The sequence below is a fragment of the Lutra lutra genome, chromosome 1 (genome assembly GCF_902655055.1).
Source record: "Lutra lutra chromosome 1, mLutLut1.2, whole genome shotgun sequence".
NCBI lineage: Eukaryota > Metazoa > Chordata > Mammalia > Carnivora > Mustelidae > Lutra > Lutra lutra.
The window spans coordinates 126,680,804-126,692,256 of record NC_062278.1 but is presented as its reverse complement, the minus strand read 5'-3'; positions in this window follow the sequence as shown (position 1 = coordinate 126,692,256).

Sequence of the window (11,453 nt, the reverse complement as noted above, 5' to 3'; positions counted from 1 at the left end):
CTAACATTTTTTTTCAATTCTTCCCAATTGGTGGGTCCACAGACTACCTTGACAGAAATGCCCCCCTGCTCTCCCTTGTCCACCCCCCGGCTCTGCTTCACTGCCTGTGGAAAACCAGGAGATGAACAAAGAGGCACTCTTTTGAGGCTTCTTAAACTCATATTTGTTTTCAAGTGTTTGGGTATTGTTTTCTTTTCTCTTGAATAATGGGCTGCTTTTAATGGCCATATTCTATCTGGGACACCAAAAAAATGTTTTAGACCATGTCCAAAAGCAAAACAAATGTTTTTAGGCACTTTGTTTTGAACTCTAGTTATTAGAGATCAAAACCTATGCATTGCATCCCACAGCAAACACTCGAGGATACAGTTTGATTCAGGCTTTTGTGGAAACCAAACCCAGGGATGTAGTTTTGCTTCAGATTCGGTGAACCCATGTTTGTTTTGTTAGTGCAAAGCAGCATGGTGATGTAAAAGGAACATGGCCTGGATTTGAAGTTTGGTACAGGGTCCGTTCTTGAGCCTCAGGCTCCTCATCTTAAAAAACTAGCCTATTTGTTTTGTTGTTTTAGTTGTTGAACGATACACTGCAGATGTACAAAAAATAGAAATGTAACAGATAGTTGTATTATGTATTTTTTTAAGATTTTATTTATTTGAGAGAGAAAGAGCACAAGCAAGGAGAGCACCAGGCAGAGCAGGCAGAGAGAAAAGCAGGCTCCCTACTGAGTAAGGAGCCCAATGTGGGACTTGATCCCAGGACCTGGGGGTCATGACCTGAGCCCAAGACAGATGCTTAAGTGACCGAGACATCCAGGCATCCCAGTTGTATTATTATTATTTAACTGGGCGTACCATTCACTTAGTTTAATAACAAAAGCATTACAGTACTGAAGTGCCATAGGCCTTCCCTATCCCGAGGCCCCTATGTTGCCCAAGTAATCACTGTCATGATTTGGATGTTTATCATTCCCATGCAAGTCTACATTCTTTTACCATATAGGCATATATCTCTAAACAATAAACAGTATTATTTAAAATGTTAAATATCCTATTTTATGTATCTTTCCTGCAACTTGCCTTTTTTCCCCTCTCAACATTGTTTTTGAGATTTATCTAGGTTGACATGTGTAACTCCAGTTCCTTTTAACTCTTGCTTTCCACCATACGAATTTAGCCATCCACTCACCTCAGTAGTTTTTCAGAAGCTCATTAATACCATCAGTGCTCTAGTGAACATCTCTATGTGTGTCCCTTGAGGATATACATCAGAGTTTCTCTTGGGCCTTGCAGTTTATTTTTATTTTTATTTTTTTATTTTTAAATTTTTATTTTTTTTTCAGCATAACAGTATTCATTATTTTTGCACCACACCCAGTGCTCCATGCAATCCGTTTGGGCCTTGCAGTTTAAAGTGTGTCCCTGGACTAACAGTAATGAGATCACCTAGGAGCTTGTTAGGAATTAAGAATCTCTGGTCCTTCCCCAGGCCTACTGAATCAGAATCTGTGTTTTTTTATTTTATTTTATTTGTTTATTTGACAGACAGAGATCACAAGTAGGCTGAGAAGCAGGCAGAGAGAGAGGAGGAAGCAGGCTCCCCGCTGAGCAGAGAGCCCGATGCGGGACTCGATCCCAGGACCCTGGGATCATGACCTGAGCCAAAGGCAGAGGCTTTAACCCACTGAGCCACCCAGGCGCCCCCAGAATCTGTGTTTTAACAAGGCCCTGTAGTGATTGAGCGCTTCTCAATCTCAAAGATTGAGAAGATCTGAGATTGAGAAGCACTGCCCTAAGGATACTCAGAGGTAGAACTGCTAAATCAAAGGGTGGGTGTATCTTCATTATTAGGTATTTGCCAAATTGCTTTCAAAGGTGGTTGTACCATTTTAAGTTTTGACCAGCAGTAGTTCTTTTCCTCATGTTTTCAACACTTAAAGTAGTCAGAATTTTAAAATTTTGCCAATCTAATGGTTTTTTAAAAATTGTTTCTTTTTACTTTATTTTTTAAATTTGTATTTATTTATTAAAGTAATCTCTACATCTGATGTGGGGCTTAAACTCACAACCCTGAGATCAAGAGTTGCACAGCCTTCTGGGTAAGCCAGCCAGGTGCCCTGAAAAAAAATGGTATCTCATTTTATTTTCTCTGATGACTAGTGAAGTTGATTGTCTTATATGTTTATTGGCCACTCAGGTTTTCTCTTCCAAGAACTACCTTTTCTTTTCTTTAGCCTATTTTCCTATTGAGTTGACATTTTCTAGTAGATTTGTAGTAGTTCTGTATATATTCTGGAACTAATCTTTTGGGTGTAGCCTTTCCCTTATAGCAGTCCAAAATTTGCAAGAGATTAACAAATCTCCCAGTCGTCCCTCTAAATTAACACAGTATCTCCTTTCTCTAACAAGCTTGGAGGGCAGGGACCACATACTATTGTATCCCCTAGGATTTAGCACACCCCTCACTGACAGTAAACAGTGAGGTTCATGTTACTACGGCTCAAAGGTCTGGGCTGGAGCTATACATAAGGGCATCATCAGCATTTGGGGAAGGTTAAAGCAATGGGAATGGATGATATCAGCTAGGGAGTTTGTACAGAAAAAAAAAGAAGGGAGCTTAAAATTAAACCCTGAAGAGCTACAGTATCTGAGACTGGCCAAGGACAAGGAAGATTTTCATTAAGTAAGAAAATCCTAAACCTATAAAACAGACATATTGACTATGTAGATATTTAAATGTTATATGGTAAAAAAAAAATACCATAAACAAAGCTAATAAACAGGAGGTTTGGGGAAAATTTGTAATGTAAAAGACAAAGATATATATAAGGAGCTTTTAGAAGGTGATAAGAATCAGGCTAATTGTAAAATGGAAAGGATATGAATGGGCTATGGAAAATAAAATCAAGTAGCTAGCAAATAAGTTTTTTAAATTCTCAAATTTGTAGTTAGGAAAATTATTTTAACAGTGAAAACAAAACAAAAAAAAACAGTGACATTACTGCTGAGATGTAGAAGGTATCTATCCCTTTACACTTTGAGGGTTAAAATATAGTATTTTAAGTTCTCAGGGAAAAAAATCTGACATTGTTAAATTTAAAAATTCCATTTACATAAAGTTCAAAAATAAGCAAAAACTAACATGTAGTTTTAGAAGTCCATATAATACTCACTATAGGAGGGAGTTAGTAAGTAGGAGCATGAGAAGAATTTTTGAGGTGATAGTAATCTATTTGATGTAGGTGCTAGTTACAAAGATGTATTTACTCCCTGAAAGTTAATGAAGTTATTTAACTATGTGATTTTTACCTTTCTGCCTATGTGTTCTTTATGGATGTTGAATTTCAATAAAGATTTTAAGGTGTACTTACAGTAAAGTTTTTTAAAACAGCATGTGCACACACCGCCCCCCCCCACACACCATGCAGTCTTCTATTGGGAACCTACCATAAAAACAAAGCCATCAATAACAATAAATATACAATATATACATGAGGATGTTTATCGCAGCATTGTTCATAGTGGGGAAAAAACTGGAAATTAGGAATGCCCATCTACAGAGAAATGATTCAATAAATTATTATACACCATAAACTACAATCCATCCATTCAGAATGAACTGCAGAGATTTCCATAAGGTACTTTTGAGTAAAAGAAGAGCAAGTTGCAGAAAAGCAGTTATAACAGTGCAATTTTTTGAGGGGGGAAAAAAAAGATACCCTACTGTAATGTGTGTATCTTTAAAGATTTTTTCTGTATACAATTATATGGAAGGATACAAACAGGCAGCATGAGCTGGGGGGATAGGGAATGATGTTGATGATGGGGAATGGGTAACCAAATAAAAATTTTTTTTTTAAAGATTTTATTTATTTATTCAACAGAGAGAGAGAGAGAGATCACAAGTGGGCAGAGAGGCAGGCAGAGAGAGAGAGGAGGAAGCAGGCTCCCTGATGCGCAGAGAGCCCGACGCTGGGCTCAATCCCAGGACCCCGAGATCATGACCCGAGCCGAAGGCAGAGGCTCAACCCACTGAGCCACCCAGGTGCACCCCAAATAAAATTAAAAAAAAAAAAAAAGATTCCACTTTTATTTTATTATTTTTTTTTTATTAAAGATTCCACTTTTAAAAACTAGGCATTTGTTATCACATTTATGCTTTATGTAAAAAATTTTAAAAAGTATACAAAGAAAAAATTGGATAAAGGAGAAATTGTTAGTAAAATAGAATGAGGAGTGTTTTGAGATGGTAGAAAAGCCCAAGATGTAGAAAATACTACAAAACATGAAGAGTTAACTATGTCACATTGCTGCTTAAGTGAGGAACATGAGAACTGGAAAGTGTGCATTAGATTGGCAACATCCAGGATGTCTGTGATAAAATTAACAAAATCAGTGTGAATGAGCTGAAGCAGAAGCCACATTAAAGTGGATGGAGAGTTAGTAGGGCTAAGAATAAAGTTGGAAAGGTAATGCTAACAGTTCTCTTGCTAATGACAACTAAAAAAAAAAAAGATAAAAAGGGGCACCTGGGTGGCTCAGTGGGTTAAAGCCTCTGCCTTCCGCTCAGGCCATGATCCCAGGCTCCTGGGATGGAGCCCCCACGTCGGGCTCTCTGCTCAGCAGGGAGCCTGCTTCCTCCTCTCTCTCTCTGCCTGTCTCTTAGCCTACTTGTGATTCCTATCAAATAAATGAATAAAATCTTAAAAAAAAAAAGATAAAAATATAAAACATATCTTCTTGAAGGCACCAGAGAGCTAAAAAGGCAGTGATGAATTTCTGTGCCAAGATGTAGCAGAAGACAGAAACCCAAAGTTGTGAGCCAGGCATTTGGAATCACTTAACCCTGGGGATGTTTACTGATTCCACAACAAGAAGTAAAGAGACTAAACAGCAGTTTTGATAGCTTAGCAGGGTTAGGGGGATATAACTTGGGGTCTACGAATGCTAATGCTGGAGAACTCTAACAAAATTCCCACATTTGGGGCCCAAAGAGCATAACTTAAATAATAATAGTTTATTTGTTTTGAAATTAGACTTACCATGGATGTGAGCATGCAGCATAAATAAATACACAAACAAATGAGACACTACAACATGAATTGGTGTCAACAAAAATAATGAAGTAATAGAGACAGACCCACAGGGGCTGCAGTTTAAGAGTTTGCTAGATGCAGAGCTTAACATAACTATGTTTAAAATGTTCAAAATAATAAAGACAATTCTGAGAATTTCAAAGACAACAGGAAAAAAAAGAACTTAAAAAGAACCAAACAGGGGCACCTGGGTGGCTCAGTCGTTAAGCGTCTGCCTTCGGCTCGGGTCATGATCCCAGGGTTCTGGGATTGAGCCCCGCATCAGGCTCCCGGCTTGGTGGGAAGCCTGCTTCTCCCTCTCTCACTCCCCCTGCTTGTGTTCCCTCTCTCGCTGTGTCTCTCTGTCAAATAAATAAATACAATATTAAAAAAAAAAAAAAAGAAATTGTAGAATTGAAAAATACACTGACATTTGTAACTCAAAATCAGAAAAATACTAATACTTAACTGGAAAACAGGGAAGAAGGAAATATCTAGAACAAAAATACAAAGAGATTAGAGAGGAGAAAGTAATAAATATCAACGGCATAGTCAAAGGTCAAGTAAGTATAAATGGAGTTCCAAAAGGAGAATTATGCAGAAGCAGATTTGAAGATAATTTTCCAAATGATGAAACGTAACAAGCTATAGATTCAAGAGGTTCTGCAGACATCAAACAGGAGAATACAAAAAACAAACAAAACAAAACACCCAGGGATATCACAGTAAAGCTGCTAAAAACCAAAGACAAACAGAAAATCTTTAAGAGTAGTTAGTAGAAAAAAATACACACTAAAATGTTACCTTTTCAGTAGAAAAGAAATGATTTTTCAATGGAAAAATCCCTTCAATGTGCTAAAATAAATAAATACCAACCTAAATTTTTATATCCAGCAAATCTACTATTAATTATCAGGCAAACAAAAGTTTGATGAACTTAATCAAGGGTAGAACAAGTAAAAGAAATATGAAAAGGTTTTCTTTGGTCTAAGAAAAAAATGACCCCAGATGAAAACTTGAAAATGTAAGAAAAAGGATGAAAAGCAATGAGAATGGGGCGCCTCAGTGGCTCAGTGGGTTAAAGCCTCTGCCTTCAGCTCAGGTCATGATCTCAGGGTCCTGGGATAGAGCCCCACATCGGGCTCTCTGCTCAGCAGGGAGTCTGCTTCTCCCTCTCTGTCTGCCTGCTGCTCTGCCTACTTGTGATCTCTACCAAATAAATAAAATCTTAAAAAGAAAAGAAAAGCAATGAGAATGGTAAAAATGTATGTACAGATCTTCCTTGACTTATGATGGGGTTGTGTCCCAATAAACCCATTGTAATTTGGAAAGTCGAAAATGCATTTAAAACTGACTGAACATCATAGTTTAGCCTACCTTCAACATGCTCAGAACACTTACTTTAGCTTAAAGCTGGGCAAAATCATCTAACACAAAGCCTATTTTATTTATTTATTTTTTTAAAAAGATTTTATCTACTTATTTGACAGAGAGAGAGAGACAGCAAGAGAGGGAACACAAGCAGGACGACTGGGAGAGGGAGAAGCAGGCTTCCCACTGAGCAGGGAGCCAGATACAGGGCTTGATCCCAGGAGCCTGGGATCATGACCCAAGCTGAAGGCAGATGATTAATAGCTGAGCCACTCAGGAGCCCCACAAAGCCTATTTTATAATAAAGTGTTCAATGTCTCATGTAATTTATTCAGTACTATACTGAAAGTAAGAAACAAGATGATTTTATAGGTACAGAATGATGGTTTTAAGTTTTTCAGTTGTTTACCCCCATGATGGCATGCCTGAAATGGGAGCTATGGCTTGCTGCCACTGCCGAGCAGCACAAGAGTGTATCATACTACATTATCACTAGCCCAGAAAAAGAGCAGAATTCAAAATCAAAGTACAGTTTCTACTGAATGAGTATTACTTTCACACTGTTGTAAAGTTGGAAAATTTTAAGTCAAACCACTGTTAAGTCAGGGTCCATCTGTACAGCTAAATCAACAGTGGCTGTATAAAACAATACTTTCCTGTGGGATTTAACAATGATATATAATTAAAATCCAACAACAATAGCATCTAGTTGGGAGAGAAGTAAAAAGATTTACTTGCATTGTCTGGGAAGATGATGAAAGTACCAGTAACATTAGACAAAGATTAGTATGCACGTTGTAACCTAGTATATCAATAAAAGAGTGGTAAGAGTGTGATTTCCAAATTAATAAAAAAAGTATTTTAGAATTCCATTAAAACTGGAAAGAAATGGAAAAAGCAACACAAAAAGAAAAGCTAGAAAAATATAAAACTACATAGTAAGATGGTTCACTTAACTCCAAGTATATTGGCAATTACATTAAAGGTAAATGTGAATACTTAAATCAACAGATGAGGAGTGTTAACTAGATTTAAAAAAACTACATGCTATTTACAAGAGAAACATTTATAAGGTTTATAAAAGGTTTAAAGGAAAAAACATACCATACAACCACTAACCAAATGAAAGCTGGCATAACTATATTAATATCAATTAAAGTAGACATCAAAGCAAAAAGCATTGCCAGAAACACAGAGAAGACTTTTAAACAATTTTTTAAATGATTCGATTCACCAGGGATATAAATCAACTCTAAATTTGTAAGCACCTAATAATATTGCCTCAGACTATAAAAGCTGACATAACTAGAAAAGCAAATCCAAAATCATAGTGGAATATTTTAACTTATCTCTCATAAATACTAGGCAACAAAAAACTCAATAAAGATATACAGACAACTCAACAGAACTAATCTAATGAACGTATGTAGAACACTTAGCAACCATAGCACATGGATTTTTTCACATGTACACTGAACTTTTATAATAGTTGACCATACTGAGTCATAAAAACAAGCTTCACAAATTTGAAAGATTTGAAATCATACAGATATGTTCTCTGAATGCTAAGCAATCAATCTAAAAATCAACAAAATAGTAATAAGAAAATTCACATGTATTTGGAAGTGTATTTGTAAATAATCAGCAAGTCACAGAAAGAAAAATGGAGATTAGAACATACTTTTTATGGAATGGTGATGAAAAGACTTCATCTTGAAACTTAGGGGATGCAGATAAAGATTTATTACAAAGGCTAAAATCGATCGGTCAAGCAACCATCTTACAAAACTGGGGAGGGTAAAGTAAGACCAAATAAAGCAGAAGGAAGGAAATAATAAGGGATGAAAGGAATGTCGAAAACATACATTAGAAAATCAAAAAAGCCAAAAAACTAATTCTTTCTAAAGACAACTATAACTGAAAAACCTCTACTGAGACTAATTAAGAAAACAGAGAAAGCACTAACCAATAACAAGAATGAAAAGAGGACATCAGTATTAATCCTGCAACATTAATAAACTCTTAACACATCAATTACTGTATAGGAATAAAATTTAAAATGTAGATGGACAAATTCCTAGAAATCACAACTCTTTAAAATGGACACAGTAAGATAAAAATGTGAATATTCCTCTAGCTATTAATGAAATTCATACCTCCAAGAAAACATCAGATATAAGGTCATTGGCAAAATTCCATCAGATTTTTAAATAAGATAATACCAATCTTACCTGTGTTATGAGGTCACAAAATCTTGGTAACAAAACCTAACACAGATCTTAAAAGAAATTTATGGGCTTGGTGCACCTGGGTGGCTCAGTCATTAAGCATCTGCCTTCGGCTCAAGTCATGATTCCAGAGTTCTGGGATTGAGAACAAAATCAGGCTCCCTGCTCAGCGGGAAACAGACTTCTCCCTCTCCCACTCTCCCTGCTTATATTCCCCCTCTCTCTCTCTGTCAAATAAGTAAATAAAATCTTAAAAAAAAAAGAAATGTATGGGCAAATCCCACTGATAAAAATAGATGCGAAAATCCCAAATGAAATATTGGCAAATCTAATCTTTCAGTATATTTAAAAAAATACATCACAATCAAGTTGGGCTCATTCCAGGAATGTAAACATTGGCTTAAAATTTGAACATTAATCAATATAACCTACCAAAGGAGGAAAACCTTTGTAAAATGCAGAAAAATAATTTGATAAACTCAGCATCCTTTCATGATTAAAAAAAAAAAAATCCCTTGAGAATTGAAGCATGCTTCCTTAATTGGTAAAAGATTCAGATTCCAGAGATACACCATACTTAATATTGAAAACTTTCCCTTTGAGATCAATAAAAGATTTAGTATTGTTTCTCTTCAACATTTTATTGCAATCCCTAAGCAAGCCAAAGGTCAAAAAGAAGAAACAAATGTTGAAGGGAATGGAAAGGAAGAAATAAAATTGTATTTGTAGATCATGTAAAACCAAAAGAAGTTCTATAAATAGGATTAATAGCATGTTTAGCATGTCTGCTAAATGCAAACATCAACTGTGTATCTATTAATTGCTCTGAAACTTGATAAAGCTTTGTTAAAATACAGATTGCTGAATTCCATCTCTAATGGTTCTGATCCAGTAGGTCTTGCAGAGGGGATGGGAGGTCCTCAAGAATTTGTAGTTCTAAGCAGTTCCCGGGAGATGCTGCTAATAATCCTACTTAGGAGACTGTATTTGGAAAACCACTGCTATAGATTAGCAACAATGAAACTTAAAATCACCCAGAAATCTAACAAAAGATATATAAGACTAATGGGGGGAGGGGGTTGGGAGAGGGCGTGGGGTTATGGATATTGGGGAGGGTATGTGCTATGGTTGTGAAGTGTGTAAACCTGGCGATTCGCATACCTGTACCCCTGGGGATAAAAATATATGTTTATAAAGCTGTAAAAAAAAAAAAAAAAAAGAAAGAAAGAAAGAAAGAAAGGATGAATACCCAAGTTTTGTAACAACATGGACGGGACTGGAAGAGATTATGCTGAGTGAAATAAGTCAAGCAGAGAGAGTCAATTATCATATGGTTTCACTTATTTGTGGAGCATAACAAATAGCATGGAGGACAAGGGGAGATGGAGAGGGGAGTTGAGGGAAATTGGAAGGGGAGGTGAACCATGAGAGACTATGGACTCTGAAAAACGATCTGGGAATTTTGAAGGGGTGGGGGGTGGGAGGTTGGGGCACCAGGTGGTGGGTATTGTGGAGGGCACAGATTGCATGGAGCACTGGGTGCTGTTATGCTGAAAAAAATAAAAAAATTAAAAAAAAAAAAAAAAAAAAAAAAAAAAAAAGATATATAAGACTCTACATAGAAAACTAAATCGGGGCACCTGGATGGCTCAGTGGGTTAAAGCCTCTGCCTTTGACTCAGGTCATGATCCCAGGGTCCTGGGATTGAGCCCCGTATCAGGCTCTCTGCTCAGTGGGGAGCCTGCTTCCCCCTTCTCTCTCTGCCTACTTGTGATCTCTGTCAAATAAATAAATAAAATCTTAAAAAAAAACTATAAATCATCATGCACAGGACCTAAAATGAAGACCTAAATGAAGGCTACTCCATTGTCACAGATTGGAAGAGTCATTATTCTTTTTTTTTTTTTTAAAGATTTTATTTATTTATCTGACAGAGAGAAATCACAAGTAGGCAGAGAGGCAGGCAGAGAGAGAGGAGGAAGCAGGCTCCCTGCTGAGCAGAGAGCCCGACGCAGGGCTCGATCCCAGGACCCTGAGATCATGACCTGAGCCGAAGGCAGCGGCTTAACCCACTGAGCCACCCAGGCGCCCCAAGAGTCATTATTCTTAAGATGTGAATTTACTTCCCCATCTATAATGCAATTTCATTCAAAATTTCCTCAGGTTTCTTTTCGTGGATCTCAACAAGCAGATTATGAAATGTGTATTGAGGGATCATTGGTAATTGTGAGGAAAGAGCGTTAACACTTAAGACAAGAGTCCCCGAGTCTGAATGCTTCCTTTTACTTTGTGACTATGGACAGATTATTTAACCTCTAAGGCTCACTGTTTTCGTCTGTAAAGTGGGGAAGGACACTTGCACCTGTATGTAAGGTTGTTATACAGATTAAATATATACTGTTTAGATGCATGCCTAGTACACACTAAATGCTACATATGAATATGATAAATTAACTTAAAAATAGGGGGGTGCCTGGGTGGCTCAGTGGGTTGAGCCTCTGCCTTTGGCTCGGGTCATGGTCTCAGGGTCCTGGGATCGAGCCCTGCATCGGGCTCCCTGCGCAGCAGGGAGCCTGCTTCCCTTCCTCTCTCTCTCTGCCTACTTGTGATCGCTCTCTGCCAAATAAATAAATAAAATCTTAAAACAAAACAAAACAAAGCCCTCCCCAGAACAACAACAACAAAAAAACAAATGGCAGGTAGCCAAATAAACAAATGCACAAAGGACTTAAGTAGGCACTTCACAAAGGAGAAAACAGAAATGAACAAAAATATGAAAA